We start from the raw sequence: 15952 nt of genomic DNA on the forward strand, positions 1-15952 counted from the left end.
CACCCCAGATCCTGGAGCTAGAGGAGGGCGTGGGGAGCAGACACCTACCCTGTCTGGTGGCTGAGCCTGGGACCCGGAGAGGAGAAACACAGTGACACCTGAAGCCTTGCCTCAGGTGGGGAGAAGGGATGTCAGCCCTGACCTCAAGCCAGGTCCGCCCGGAAAGGGAATGGGCGTCCTACCACGCACCCCGCCTGCCTGCCCGAGCCGCCAACACCAGGTGCCCACTGCGTGGTGGCAGGAGGCCTCTGTCCTGCTCCCCTCCGCCTGCCCGGGCAAGCTGCGGGGAGCCCCAGGGAGACTGCGGGGCGTCCTCCAGCCTCATCAACATTCATTAATCCCACAAACACCTGGCTTGGGGAAACCAGGAGCCTGGTGAAGACAGGCGAGCAGGGCTCAGCCAAGCAGGAAGTTGAGGGCAGCTGGGCAGAGCTTGGCAGCGTTCACAACGTCACCCACACTCAGGGCCACCCGGTGCTCCCCCTCCACGGTAATGCCTCCGACGATGCCCGTCTGCCCCATGCGCCGGAGTATTAATTAGTCATCATCTTTCATGGTAATTAAAGGGGCCATGACAAAGTCGTTCCTGCTCAGAGACGAGCACGTCCTTGCTCCCTTCGTTCTCTGGGATTCGGAGATGCCCAGGGCCCGATGTTTCACTGCTTCCATGCTGCCTCCAGAGCAGCGTGTCATCTGGGCAGGTACAGTAGGAACCGAGTGGACTGGAAGTGGAAGTGGGGAACGGCGCATTTCTCAGCAGAGTATGGCAGCAGCCGTCGCATCTTCATGTAAACATAGCAGCTGATGGCACCACAGCCGTGAGCCTGCGGTCTTCCTATTATTATTGTTGTTATACTGACTGCTGGTACCCAGAGCCTAACACGCTGCCTGGCACACTGTGGGCCCTCCAGTCTCGGTTGAATGATTGATAATAATAGTAAACACATACGGACCCGTTTCTTGAGGGCTTGCCAAATGTCGGACCCCATGCTAAGCGCTTTGCAGTCCTTTCCGCTATAATGCAACATAAACGTCGGTGAAAATCACCATGCTGTGCAAAATTATGCAATAAAAGCCACAGAGCTAATGGGGGAAATGGGAGGAGGGCACAACACTCAAAAACTTCATTAGAGACACGTAAAAACAGACAGGAACTGCATAAAGACGGTTGCACAGTTTCACACATATTCAATGGTTAAGAAATGTGTGAATACCACAGTACATATGGCACTCTGCTCTGGGAAGGGCCTGAAATTCGCTGTGGAAGTGGGCGTCGGAGGGCTGCAGCTTGTGGGGTATGGTGAAGTGGTGGAAGGAGGGATGTCTGGGATGGAGAGGAAAGTTGTCAGACCGCACGTGGGCGGTGAGCTCCCAGCACGGGCGGTGAGCTCCCAGCACAGGCGGTGAGCTCCCAGCACAGGCGGTGAGCTCCCAGCACAGGCGGTGAGCTGAGGCGGCATGCGGGGGGCGTCTCGTGCAGAACCTCAGCTCCGTCAGCTGCATGCGGTTTTCTGCGTTTACTTAAGTGTCTCTTGTGGACAAAAAAAATGCACAGGCAAATGCAAAACTCACGTCACGCTCAGATTGTTCTCTGATATGTCGATCACATGGGAACAAATGCATGTTTTCGAAACAAGCGTTGGAGCAGAACTGCCTGCGCTGGTATTTTCTATAAGGCAGCTGCCCTTAATTTGCCCGTTATACAGACGGAGTGCCCGAAGCTTAACAAGGTTCAGCCCCTTGTCTAAGGTCACAGGCTTAGGGAGCGGTGCAGCTAGGTTTGGAGCGAAAATCTGGAGGCCAAAGCAGGGTTTGTAAAGATTATCATTCTTTAGGACTATGGTCAGACTCATTATCAGACAATGATCAGAGTCATTTCACAGATGGGGAAACTGAGGACTAATGAGGCCACACCCTGCCCTTGTCCTCACCTGGGACTGCCACTCCTGAACCTTAAATTGACACCTCCCCCTCTGTGGGCACACACCCCAGCCTCCCTCTCATCACCCCACGGCACCTGTCCTGGACCACCACATGGTAGACGCTCGTCTCAGACTATGGTGTGCTTAGGAACCACCCTGCGAACTTCTCAAAATGCAGATCGCAGCTCAGGCGGTCTCGTGGGGCTCGAATTCTGCATTTCCAACCTTTTTCCACGTGATGCCCCTGCCCCTGGTCCGCACACTGCCCTTACAGCAGCAGGCCTTCCGCCCCTTGACCTTCCGGCTCTCATCATCCGTCAGCTCCCTGCTACGTGGACTCACCTCCCTAACCAGCCAACCCGGTCTTCATCGTCTTAGCTTGGTCTGAGCAGCATCTTTAGCTCTCTCGCGTTGTGGTCCATCTGCCAGAGCTTCCTGGAAGACTCTAGCCTTGGGCCCCTCCAGCTTCGAACCCACCTTGTCCTTTAGTAAGCCTGCGAGTCCTGCTGGAGAAAACTACCCACCTGTGTGGACGGTCCTGGTGCAAACTCAGGGGACCCCCTCACCTGGGCCTTCAAGCAGTTTGCTCAGTGGGTCCGCTTACTCATCCTCCACTTCCCCTCCGCACACACCCCCAGCCCACCACCCCTCCCTTCACCCCCACTTCCCGGAGGAATAGACGCCATTGTGAGGAATCCCCCCCACTTCCTGCCTGGCCTCAGTTAGCCACTCCTGCACCATCTGTGCCCTGGACCCGCCGCCGCCCCCTGCAGTATCTGGCTCCATCACTCCCCTCTCTCTGCTTCTCCCTCCAACCTCTCCTACCCGCCAAACACATGAACATTTTCAGGTCTCTCACAGCTTTAATAAAATGAAGCGCCTCCGATGACCTCCTGCCCCACACTGCCTCTCTAGCTACTGTCCATTCTCCTATCATGATCCAAGTCCTTGCATTCTCCGCTTACTCACCCCCCCATTCTCTCCTGAGCCAGCTGTGTCCATGCAAACTGCCCCCCGGGCCATCGGGCACCTCCTTGAGGCCAACATCAGCAGACCCTTCCACCTTCCCCTGGCCCTGGCGCTGTTTTAGGGGTCAGCTCCATCATCTCTCCCCTGGTCAGTGGCAAAGACCAAACTGGCCTCCTTGACCTTCGCCACCCCTGGTTCATTGTCCACCCCGTAGACAGAGACGTCTTTGTAAAAACATAAATCTGTTTATTTTACACCAAGGGTTGGCAGGCACTTTCTGTAAAGGGCCGGATAGTGGCTATTTTAGGCTTTGCGGGCCGTGTAATCTGTGCTTCATCTTTTCAGCTCTGCGGTTGCAGCGCAAAAGTAACCGCAGTCGCTACGTCAAGGAGTGAGAGTGGGTGTGTTCCAATAAAACTTTACTCATGGATGCTGAAATTTGAATTTCATATGGTTTTCACCTGCCGCAGTATTACTATTTCTTCTTTTGATTTTGTTCAACAATTTAAAAACGTAAAAGCTATTCTTCGTATGTCTGCCATACAGCAGGCAGTGAGCCAGAGATTTAGCCCACGGGCTGGAGATGACCAACGTCTGCTTCACACACCTGCTTAATACCTTCAACGTATTCCTATCATCTTTAAGAAAAAGTCCAAACTCCTCAGCCTGGGCCACAAGGCCCTGTGGGGACTGGCACCAACCTCGAGGCCAGCCTCTCCCCTGGCCAGAGGCACATTCAGTGACCCCCAGTCCCCGGAATCTGTCTCTCTGGCCTCCACTTGTCATGCCTGTCACCCCTCATCCACCCTCACCTTCCCCTGCGTCCTGCCTCCAACAACACTTCCTCCAAAAGACTTCGCTGCCTTCAGCTCCCCTAGCCTGCAGCAGCGCCCCCCCCGGATCTCCCCGCCGCCTCTACCCTTATGCACACGCCGCCCCAATTCCCTCGGTCCCTGGGCTGTCACCAGAGCATGGTTCCTGCTGCTCCCACCTGCTGTGTCTCAGGCCCGGGCTGAAGAGCATCTTTGGAGATCCCCCTGTTGTGGGTTTCACTGTGTCCCCAAAAAGAGATGTTGAAGTGCTAACCCCCAGTACCTCAGGATGTGACCTTATTCGGACACAGCGTTATCGCAGGTGTAATTAGTTAAGATGAGGCCCTACTGGAGTGGTGTCCTTATAAGAAGAAGAGAGAGACAAGGAGAGGAAGACACTATGTGGAGACAGAGACACAGGGAGGAGGCCGTGTGACAAGGGAGGCAGCAATTGGAGTGGTGCCGCTACAAGCCAGGGAACGCCAAGGACTGTGGGTAGCCCCAGGTGCTAGCAGAGAGGCCTACGATGCATTTTCCTCTGGAGCCTTCAGAGGGAGCGTGGCCCTGCCAACACCTTGATTTCAGACTTCTGGCCTCCAAAACCGTGAGACAGTCAGTGCTGTCGTTTGAAGGTGCACGGTGGGCGGCACTTGGTTTTGGCACCTCTAGCGAGCTCACACAGGTGCTAACAGGGACTTTGCGGCTGTCGTTGTGTTAAGGACGTGAGCTGGAGAGATTATCCTGGACCGCCCGGTAGGCCCGATGCAGTCCTAAGGGCCCTTTTCAGAGGGAGACGGCAGAGTCAGAGGGACAGAAGGAGATGTGAGGAGACGAGCAGAGGCTGCAGTGATGCAGGACCACGAGCCGAGGAATGCAGGCACCCTCTAGAACGTGGAAAAGACAAGGAAACGGATTCTCCCCCTAGAGCCTCCAGAAGGAGCAGCCCTGCCCACACCTTGACTTTCAGATTGGTGACCTCCAGAACTGTGAGAAAATGCATTTGCCTTAAGTCGCTAAGCTTGTGATTGTGTGTCACAGCGGCCCTAGGAAACTCGTACAGCCAATTTCCTCCAGCTTGGGGATGGAGCCAGGGCTGGGAAAAGTGTCTCTGACAATGTGGGAGGGGTGAATGGGGTGGGGGCAGAGGATGGATGCACCCCCAGGTGTCCCAATGCCCCCGCTTCCTCCAAACAAACTGCGCTTCTCATATCGCGGGACCCGGGCTGCAGAGTGGAGGGAAAAGGCTCCTGGGCCAGATCCCTCCACCCAGGCAGGCCTAATAGGATCTCCTGCCACCGGGGCTGAGAGGCCACTAAAGGCAGCCTCCCTGCTGGACACATGGGAGGCAGGGAGGCCCAAAGAAAGCCGATCAGTTAGGCTGCTCCTCCCGGCCCCCGCAGCATGATTAGGTCTCAATGCCCAAGCAGCTTGGCTCCTTGAGGCCAGATTTCCAGGCGGGCTCTTTATCAGCTTGTTTTAATTTGCTTTCTTTCTGATCAACCTTGATGTGAAACAGATCCTGAGGAATTTCAGCCAGATGCCAGGAGCCCAGGATGAAGGTGCCCTCTGTTTCTCCCTGAGAGGCGGAGAAGGCAGGGAGCGAGCGATGGGGAAAATTCCAGAGCATCCTGCAGGCAAAGCAGGAGGCGACACTTCTCATCTCCCCTTTCTGTTCTTCCTTTTTCTTTTCTTTTCTTCTTAACCACACTGCCCTCTTCAAACCTCAGGATTTCTTCTTTCCCAGTCCTTTAAAAACCCAGACTGAAACCCCTGCAGATTTTAACTGCTTGCACCCTAGACAGGCTTCGCCTCCTGCATCTCTTCCACCCTCTCCTCCTGGCAGTAAAATGTTATGACCCGTGTCACTTTTCACTTTGCAGAATGATCCCCAGGTCTCATTACTCTCCTCTGTTCAGCAGCAGTAAGGCTATTCTCTCAGAGCAGGGCTCAGGCACAGCTCCCAGGTCAGGACAAGGTCTGAGCAGCTCCCCGGAGGCATCTCACTCCAGAGTGTGGAGAGAGCGGCTCGCTGAGCAGACTGAGGGTCCCTGGACAGGTCAGGGGAGGATGTGGGGCATAGGGTCAGACGGATCTGAAATCAAATCTTGCTTTGCTGCCCTCTAGCTGGGTGACCTTAGGCAACTTGCTCAGACTTGCTGAGCCCAGGTCCCCTAGCTATAAAATGGGGTAAGAGTCTCTTCCCCCGCAGTAAATGTGGGGATGAACCCGATAATGTACAAGTGTTTGCTCAGAACCTGATGCTGGTGTGACAGCTGTTGTCAGAGGGAGGGTCCTGCTTCCTCTCCCCAGCAGTGACAGTTCCCACCCGCCCATGCTGAGTGGCCATCTCAGGCCCCCCCCGTCCTCTCCCTGTCCTCTCACCCAGAGTCTGTGGGGACTGCCCTGCCAATGGAAATCCTTAAGGAAGTCCTCTTCCTTGTTCATTGAGAGCAGTTCATTGGCCCAAAAGGTCACAGAGTGGACAGGCGCCCTCCCCCAGCCAACCCAAGCCAGGGCTGTCATGGTGTTGGCAGCCCCCAGCTCAATAACACTGCTGTCCCTCTCGTTGACCACAGGCCCCGGGATCAATCAGAGCATTGTCACTTTCCCAGCTGAGCGAGGAGGCTCAGGGCCACACGCTGGACTCAGAGTAGCAAGAGGCCAGGGCAGGGAGGGGGCGACTGGTAGCGTCTCCTCCACTTCTGACATGAACCATCCATCAGAAGGTGGTCGTCCAGGCCCACAGGCTGCGTCTCGTCTGAGCAGCCTTCAGGCAGTTCTGCATCCAGCCTGGCTCAGCGCTGTGGCTGCCTGCTTCTTAAGAGTCCGCAGAGAATGGACGACATCCATCCTCACCCCCCTACCCTAGTCACCCCTCCCACCCTGCCTTTTCCAGCTTCTAGAGGGCACCTGCATTCCTCGGCTCGTGGCCCCGCATCACTGCAGCCTCTGCTTGTCTCCTCACATCTCCTTCTGTCACTCGGACTCTGCTGAGATTGCACTGGGCCTACGGGGTAATCCAGCCAGCCCCGCTGGTCTAGTGGATGAGATTCGGCACTCTCACCGCATGGCTCGGGTTTGTTTCCCAGTCAGGGAACCACACCACCACACTGCTCTTCCGTCGGTTGCCATACTGTTGTGGCTGCATGTTGCTGTGATGCTGAAAGCTAGGCCACCAGGATTTCAGACACCAGCAGGGTCACCACGGTGGACAGGTTTCAGCAGAGCTTCCAGACTAAGACAGACTAGGAAGAAGGGCCTGGCCGCCCACCTCCAAAAAAATTAGCCATGAAAACCCCATGAATAGCAGTGGAGCATTGTCTCATATAGCCCCCAAAGGCAAGAGGATGCCGGCTTCCACTCTGCTGTCCACACGGGCTCTAGGAGTTGGAACTGACTGGACGGCACTAACAAAAACTGGGTAATCCAGGATAACCTCCCCATCTCAAGAGCCTTAACTTAATGCCAGCTACAAAGTCCCCGTTACCGTCTGTATGAGTTTGCTAGAACTGCTATGACAAAGTGCCACCAACTGGGTGGCTTAAAGCAAGACATTTATTCCCACGGTTTTGGAGGCCAGAAGTCTGAAATCGGGGCGTTGGCAGGACCACGCTCCCTCTGAAGGCTCTAGAGGAAAATGCACTCTAGGCCTCTCTTCCAGCTTCTGGTGCTGCCAGCAAACCTTGGCGTTCCTTGACTTGGGACAGCGTCACTCCAGTCTCTGCCTTTGGCGTCACATGGCCGTCTTCTTCCTCGTGTCCGTCTCTGTGTCTCTTCTTACAAAGACGCCAGTCACCTTGGATTAAGGCTTTGCCTAGTGACCTCATCTTGACTTGATGGTGTCTGCAAAGACCCTATTTAACAAGATCAGGTTCACAAGGACAGGGGGCTAGGATGGCAACATCTCTTTCTGGGGGACACGGTCTAGCCATCATACCCTGTGAGGTAACATATTCACAGACTTTGGGAAGTAGGAGGGGGACATCTTTGGGGCGTTGTTTGGCCTTCCACACTGGCCATTTCATTCACTCATCCAGAGAAAGTTCATTGAGTATGTCCTGTTCTAGGCGTGGTACGTGGGGGACATGGGACAATGTACAAGACATGGCTTTGGGGAGACACGTACAAGTACATAGGATATTCAATTAAATTGTGACAGAGGCACTGGGTCTGGCAGGGGAGAAGCGTGGGGTAACCCAGGGGGGATTTGAGAAGGCTTCCTGGATGGAGGGGACATTCTAGCTGAGAGCAGAGAGGGACCCTACAGGCTGAGTGGCAGCACGTGGAGAGGTGAGGGGCAGCCTGTTTTCGTCAGAAACTGCCAGAAGTTTGGTAGAGCTGGAGAGCGAGGCCGATGGGGAACTTTCCACTTCCTGGAGGCGGGGGTCCTCACGAGCCCCAGATGCCCATCCCGTTCCCAGCATGCTGCAGGTGCTGCAGACACCCGTCATTGTGAGCAAGTCCTGGCTGCTCCCTGCACCTCTGCTCCTCACCTGCACCTTGAGGGGGTGGACCCGGGGATCCAGAAGTTCCAGCCACCCCTGTACACCTGTGAGGGGGTCAGCCGAGGCATGAATCAATGTGTGCATAGACCTGACATCTGTGACCCAGGGTCACTCTGTCCTCCATGTGCTGTAGTCAGAGTCAGGATTCCTCCCCCTCTGTCCACCCTGCAGTCCTCCAGGTGGTGGGGGTCACCCACTGTGCCCAAGTTCCCCCACTTCCAAGGGCCATGATGTCCTTGACTATCCAGATGGCCACGCTCTGCAAGGGGACGAGTCCATGGCCCTCCCCAGCCTTCCAGAAACTCTGCAGGATGGTGCTTGCCTCTCTGGGCCTCACTTGCTGCTTCCCTGCTCTGGGATCAAGTCTCAGTCCCCCCTCGACCACCCCCTGAGGCTGTAGTCTCCTTGCAAAGGACAACCCCCACCCCAGCCAGGAGCACAGCTCCTGCCCCAAAGCACCGTTAGCAGAAGCCAGTGTGCATGTAGCAGACTCTTCCTGAAGCTGTGGGAGGAGAATTACAGCACAGGACGGAGACAGCTTAAAATAGAAGCACAGAAATCTCTGTTCCTGAATTGCCCGCCAATCCTCGCCGCAGGGTACCGTCCTGGCATCATCCTTTCAGGGCCAGCCTTCCTCGGCGCCATCTACTTCCGGTGCGGGAGAACTTTCGTCTCTGTGTGTGTGTGTCTGTCTGTCTCTCTGTCTTTCTGTTTCTCTCCCCTCCATTTCATCGTGTCTCTCTTTCTCTCGCACACCCATGAGTTCAGGAGCCTCGGGGCTGCTGCCAGAGGGAAGACAACATTCCAGTGCCTGTATCACACAGAACTGTCAGCTCGTTCCTCGACCCCTCTCCTACCTGATCCCCTCCATAACCAAATCCCCCTGAAGTGTTTTCCAGAGCGCTCCAGCCCCTTCGCCCTGGTCTCCACTGCTACTAGGCTGGCCGGTGCTTACGACAGCTTCCTCTGTACCCTGCCGCAGACCAGATCTTAGGCCCTGCTCAGAACACCCCATTCCCTCCATCATCAACAGCCTCTGTGCCCGGGGAGTGTGGACAGTCAAAATTTTCCTTCTTCAAAGCGAACCCCAGGGATGAGAGACCCCAAACTCTTGGGTCCATGTCCAGTTGAGGCTCATTGTCTCTGTCCCAGGGTACGAGGTGCTTATTAGCTGTGTAACCTAGGGCAAATTACTTGCTCACCCTGGGCCCGGGTTTTCTCACCTATAAACTGAGGTTTCTATTAGCACGTGCCTCCTATGGTCTTGTGAGGATTAACTGAGCTGATAGCTGTTAAAGCCCCTAGAACAGTGGCGTTTTTTATACCACTAATAATTGGGTTGATTATATAGTGGTACGTTATTATCATGATTTATTACCTGGTACATGTACTTTCTCCTTTAAACCACTCTGGGCAGAGTTTTTCCTTCTTTCCTGAAGAATCTTTGCAAAAGCAAACCCACACTTAGAGCCCATCTCGAGCCGGCCACCACCTCAGTGGCCACTTCCTGGAGCACAGCTGTCCCCCTGCAGCAGGAAGGGGCACACTGTGTGTGCCCATGGGTGTCTGAGGATGCACACGCGGGCGTGCACACGCCCTGGACTGCTGCCTCTGCCGACACCCGAAAGCCCGTGGGAAGGAGGAGGCCCCGGGGGCCCTGCAGCTGCTGGCCACCGCTTCCCTGCAGCCCGGGTCGGCTCACCCTCTGCAGGGACACCTGCGAGCAGTGCACAGAGGCCCTGCTGGCCCTGCAGTGGATGTGGCGGCCCAGCTGCCTTCCTTCCCTGAGCGCAGGTCACTTGAGGAGAAGAGGCCTCAGGGATGGGGCCTGGGGAGGGGGCACAGTGGCGGGAGTCCATTCCTGCCAAACCTCCGTGCTGCTCCTTCCCTCCCTCAGCCTGCCTCCCCCCCACACAGGGCGCTGGAAAGAAAAGTCCCGGGACCAGCCAGTGATCCGCCATCCTGAAATCTCTGTCCCTGAATGCCACCTGGGACCTAGAAACTGTGGTTTGGGTGGGAGACAATGTGTGTGTATGTGAGTGGACAGTGGTCTCTCTTGAGTGTATGTAAATGAGGAAGCCCAGAGGACCTGCGTGTGTGGTCTCAGCGTGAGAGGGAGAGTGTGGAGGGACCTGTCACCAAGTAAGGTGGACTTGAGTGTCCTGGGTGACCTCAGATGGGAGTGCCCGTGATGTGTGTTCATCCTGGGAGTGTTGCCCCCATGCACAAGTATGTTTATATGAGTGGGCATGTATGTGTGCATGTGTGTGGGTGTGCACAAATGCACGAGTGTGTGTTCATGTGGATGTGTACACACGTGTATGCGTGAGTGTGTATGAGTGTGCATATGTACATGTGTATACACAACCGTGTGCATGCATTTGGGTAGGTGTGCACACGTGTATGAGTGTGTGCCTGAGTGCATTCATGTGGTGAGTGTGCACACACATGTATGTGTGTTTGTAGGTGCGTTGCATGAGTGTGCCTGCATGTACACAACTTTGTACATGTATGTGTGAATGTGCAGGCATGTGGGTGTGTGTAAGAGTGCACGTGGATGGGAGCACGTGAGTGTGCACACTGCATGTGAACACGTGTGTGCACACGGGTGCGTGTGCACTGGTGTGTGTGTGTGCATATACGTGTGTGAGTGCATACACCCCCCCCCCGCCGTGTGAGCATCGTTGCGTGCCTCTCTGGCATCTGATTTATTAACGAGGACAATACAAGGAGAGTGTGCCTATTATTTCTGGTGTCCGCATCAGCTCCTGACAGCTTCGTGGAATTGAAATATCTTATTTAATGCGAGTAAGAATCATTTTAAATATCAACTGTGACACTCAAGGACTCAAACCACAAAGGGCATTGTGTGTTTCCGCATGTGCTGGAGAAGATGCCACATTGGTTAGGCAGCTCTTTTCTCCCCTGCCCATCTCGTGTCTCTAAAAATCCAATTATCTGTCCTGGCTCTTCCCTGAGTTGTCGTCGTGTGCCCTCCACCCCGAGCCCATCTCTTCATCTCGGAAGAGTGGACTGAGACGGCGGGGTCCTGCCGGGTTAAATCAGGACAGTGCGATGGAGCAGAGAGAACGGTGTGGATTCCTAGCGCATCTCCCTTTCTTTCTGCCCCAAGTCTGGCCCCCAGGGCTCTCTCCTGTCTGCCCGCTCCCTTTGACCATCTAACTGAGAGAAAGCAAAGCTTCCCCCATCCAAGGGATGCCTCACCACTCTGCAGCTGTCAGGAAGCCTGGGGAAGCTCTACGTGCTGTTGCGGAAAGCTCTCCACAGTATCTGTCACACGCACAAAGCAAGGGGCAGGACGGCGAGTACAGGAGGCCGTGTCTCCTCAAAGGGGGAGGGATTATGAATTGGCGTCGGCTTGCATTTGCGTAAAGAATTCTGAAAAGATACTCAAGAAACCATTGACAGTGGTTTCCTCCGTGTGTGTGCTGGGAACTGGGAACGACGGGGCAGCTGGGGGACAGGGATGGGAGAGATGTTCACTCTCTGTCTTGCCTTTTATTCTTGGAATTTTGAATCCCGTGAATACATTTCCTATAATAAATCAATAAATACCTTAGAGGAGGGCCAAGAGGTGGATGAATTCAGGCGTTCACCAGCCCCTGGAGCCATGCCCCTGCCACTGTTCCTTATTAGGAGAATGAGGTTGCAGGTCAACCAGGAAGAGGGGACACCTACCCACCATCACTGGTTCTCATCCTCAGAGAAGCCAGGCTCAGACCCTCCACCTTGAAGACTCACAGAGGTGACTGGGAGGTTGGGAGGTCAGGCTGGTGAAGAGAGGTTCACTGGGGTCAAGAGGCTGAGAGGCGTGGCCTTTGGAAGGGGACCTGTCATTCCTTTGCTGTCCCCAGTGTCCCTGAGGAGGCAGGACAAGAGGACACAGTCTCTGCCGGCAGCTGAGAAACTGAGGGGAGGCCCCTCTACCGATAAGAAGGCTTAGGTAACCAAGGAGGTGTGGCAGGTCCTTCCCTGGTGGCTGGGGACAGTTGGAGTTCACATCCATGGGGAAGTTGAAAAATTTGCCAAGCAAATATGTGCTCCCCTGATGCTGGGCATGGAGCCCTTAATGGCTCCCCGTGCAGGTGTGGGGGGTCCTGCCACCCCTTCCTTGTCCTCCTGTCTGAACCTCCCCACCTCACCCCAATACCTTCCACTCGCCACCCATGACTCAGACATTTGCTCCCTCGTTTGACAAGCGTTTATGCAGCACCTGCCGTGTGCCAGGCACTTAGGTCCAGGGCCTCTTGCAATGCTCACATCAAAGACAGCCATCATTGTCCCCATTTTGCAGGTGGGAAAACCGAGGCTTGCAAGTTTCCGTAACTTGCCCAGGCCACATGCCTAAGAGCAGAAGCAAAAATCAAGCCTAAATTTCCCCGAGTCAGAAACCCCGGTGCTTTCTCCAAAGCCGAGCTCCCTCCTGGGTGGGTCAGGGGCAGGCCCTGCTGCACAGGCCATTTCCTCCATCCACTGCCCCTGGACAGGGCTGGGCTCGTCCAGTTCCCTGCCAGGGGGGCAGCCACAGGGGGGTGGGGTAGATAGAGCTGTAGATGAGTGTGTCCTGAGGGCCCAGGAGGGAGCACCGCAGGGGACACTGAGCACCGCAGGAGACACTGAGCACTGTGGGGGACGCGGAACACCATGGGGGACACTGAGCACCATTGCTGCCACTACCACGGATGCTGGATTGGCAGCTGAGATGCTGGCCAACTGCCTCCCCCCACCCCCTACCCCCCTGAGGCAGGGAGACCAGAGCTGCAATTTGGGTGGAGGGAAGAGGATTTTCCTGGGAGGAAAGGCAGTGGGCGGAACTGCTACTTTAAATAATGTTGCCTAAAAACCAGAAATAGGTCTCCCAGGCCCGAAGCACCGGAAGCAGCCCTGGGAGAGGGAGGCGGAGGAGCGAGACAGGGCTGCGCCCCGCTCTGTAGGCCAGAGGGTGCCTGCCCTCAATCACAGGACCAGCAAAGGCCCAGAGATGGCTCCCCTCTCCCGGCCTCCGGGGAGGGGCAGGCCTGCAGCCCGCTGGCCCTCCTCAGGGCTCCAGGTGGGGCCTGGGCCTCTGGCTGAAACAAATGGACATAGAGCCTTCTCCAGAAATCTACCTTTATTAAAGTTTAAATTTTACCACGCATCACTGACATCAGCAAACACCCACATCCAACGAGTCCCTGGTGTCTTCTTTATAATGTATACTTAAATTATATGCTCAAAGTGCATTTTTTAATTTTATTTTTAAAATAAAAGGAATATATGCATACGATAAAGAAAATTCTGGTGGCGTAGACATAAAATTGAAAAGTAGAAGATCCCCTCCCTCCTCATCCCCGACACCTCTCCCAAAAGGGAGATAACACGTTCTGGGGCATCCATCTCGAAAAAATCTTATGTACATGCCAGAGTCTAAGTGTGATTATGTGTGTGCGAATATACACAAATATAGATACTATTTCAATTTACCCTCATGGCACCATACCATTTACACTATTCTTTGACTTTTTTTTTTGGTCCACAAACTCAAATTATTTTTATTGGGTCAATTTGCATGATCCTAAACATTAAATTAAGAATTTGGTAGCCTGTATCAATAAATAACAACTTATCAAGAGTATAAGGATACATTATCACTCTTGTCCCTACCATTCCAGTTTTGTTGGTTTATCCCTGTCTTTACAAGCAATGCCACAGTGAACATCCTCGTATCAATTTTTTGCCACATTTTTGCAAGTATCTTTAAAAGGCCAGTTCCCAGACATGCAACCCCTGGGTCAAAATGCTTGCATATTCTTATTTTGATAGAGTTTGCTCCAAAGCCCAGACCAATTTACACTTCCACCCGCCAACCCGAGGATACCCCCAACTCCCAATCTTGCCAACACTGGATGTGATCATCATGAAAATCTTAGGCAATCTGATATGTGAATATTGTCTTGTTTTGATTGGACTTTGTTTCATTGTGACAGAGGTTGAGCATCTTTTGAGGAGTTTCTTGGCCATTTCTGTTCATTTTCCTCTCCCTGGTCCCTTTTTAATAATATCTGATTCTGTTTCCAAAGATAAGAGCTTTTCCAGGCAATCTCTGCTTCCATCTTCCCTCTCAGATCACGCCATCGTTTTCGAGACCCAAATAGTGTCCCCAAAGCTGTCTCCCCTCCCCGCGGGAGAGACAGGGCAGAGGCAGGAGACAGCCTGTGATGGGCTTGAGGACGGGGTGGGAGAGGAGCGGGAAATTTGCCAGGGCTCTGGCGCCAGCTATCTCCCCATCATCACGCTGTGCACAGTGGCCACGGACAGATAAGGGCTGCAGCCGGTAGCAGAGATAAGAGGCTTGGGCAGCCAGAGGTTCTGGAGAATGCCACACAGCCAGAGCCAGAGCAAGCTCAGCACAACCCACCTGTGTGTCTGGGGCTCGGGCAGTCCCAGGAGGGAAGATGGAGCCCTTCGGGACACTCTGTCAATGTCGGATAGTAGCAGCTGGACCTAGGGGCAGAAAGACTCTGTGGGACCCTTTACTACCTATGAGACCACAGGTCAATGTGAAGATGTTTCCGAACCTCAATTTCCTCGCCTCTAAAATGGAGGTGCTAATAAAAGTACCCCCTCCCTAGGATTAGCATGGAGATTAAGAGAAAGACTGTCAAATGCAGACCCACGACCATTCGCACCTGTCCACAGAAAATAAGAAAAGTGAAGCTAGGGCCGTGGGCTTTGCATAAAATTTGTTTAATATTTGTTAAAATTGCTTTTATGCTGAAGTGACTTTTCTTTTTTGTGATCTCAAAAATGTCTATTTTAAGTAAAATACTGACCATTTCTATTTATTTTTCTCTCCCTGCCTGGCACTTTTTCATATTATCTTTTTTTAGTGTTTTGTTGCTTGACTGTTTGTCTGTTTTCATTTTGGCTGGTTGGTCTTGATGATCTTACTTGGCAAACTTGACGGTCTCATGTGGCGCCCTTTTTTTAAGTGTTCCTGGTCCACGATAGCCAGTAGTCTGGGAACTGCTGTGTGAAATGAAGAGGTGTATGAGAAGCACTCAGTACTGTGTCTGAGGCACAGGTGGTGCTCAGAAAGCAGTAGTTGTGGTTTCATCATTGTGAGGTGATGATGTCAATGATAATGACGATGATGATGATGATGATGATGATGCTAGGCCCTGGCCAGAACTCATGCAAAAGAATACTCGGCACCTCTTGGGAATCAGATTGCTCTGTCCAAGGGTTGGCATAGCCTGGGGACAGGTGGCCATGAGCTTGTTCACCAAGTCAGCTGGGCAAACCCTTGGACACTCGAAGACAGGGCAGATATCCTAGGCACAAGCCCTTTGATCCTTTGAGGTCCCTGCTGGGTGGTTTGTTGCCCAGGGAGAGGAAAGCTGATCACAGAGGGGTACCAGGGGAACTAGTCCCCTCCGTACCAGAGAGCACCACCCACCCATGTCCTGATGCCAGAAGCTCCTCTCACTGGCCTGGCCTCCCCCTGCCTCTCAGCCAGGTGAGCACACCACACACCTGCTCTCCAGCTGCCTTTCCCCCAACACTAGACTCTGCTGCTCTCTGGGCCAGTCACATGCTCCCGGAACAGGCTCCCAAGGGTTCCTGCATCCTGGCCCCATGGCCCCCACATATAGACAGCCAGCCTGTCCTGCTCAGAAGGCTCTGGCTTTTCCCCTCCACAAAGCTCCAGTGGAGCGTCTGTGACTTTAGGGATGGACCGATG

The 15952-nt window shown here is 54.0% G+C and overlaps 1 protein-coding gene across 2 annotated transcripts in view; it reads left to right on the top strand.

Annotated features, from left to right (window-relative positions):
- The window catches only part of SDK2 (sidekick cell adhesion molecule 2), a 273541-nt gene that overhangs the window by 138221 nt on the left and 119368 nt on the right, over positions 1–15952 (top strand). The window lies entirely within an intron of this gene.

This window comes from Equus przewalskii, chromosome 10 (assembly GCF_037783145.1).
Source record: "Equus przewalskii isolate Varuska chromosome 10, EquPr2, whole genome shotgun sequence".
Lineage (NCBI taxonomy): Eukaryota > Metazoa > Chordata > Mammalia > Perissodactyla > Equidae > Equus > Equus przewalskii.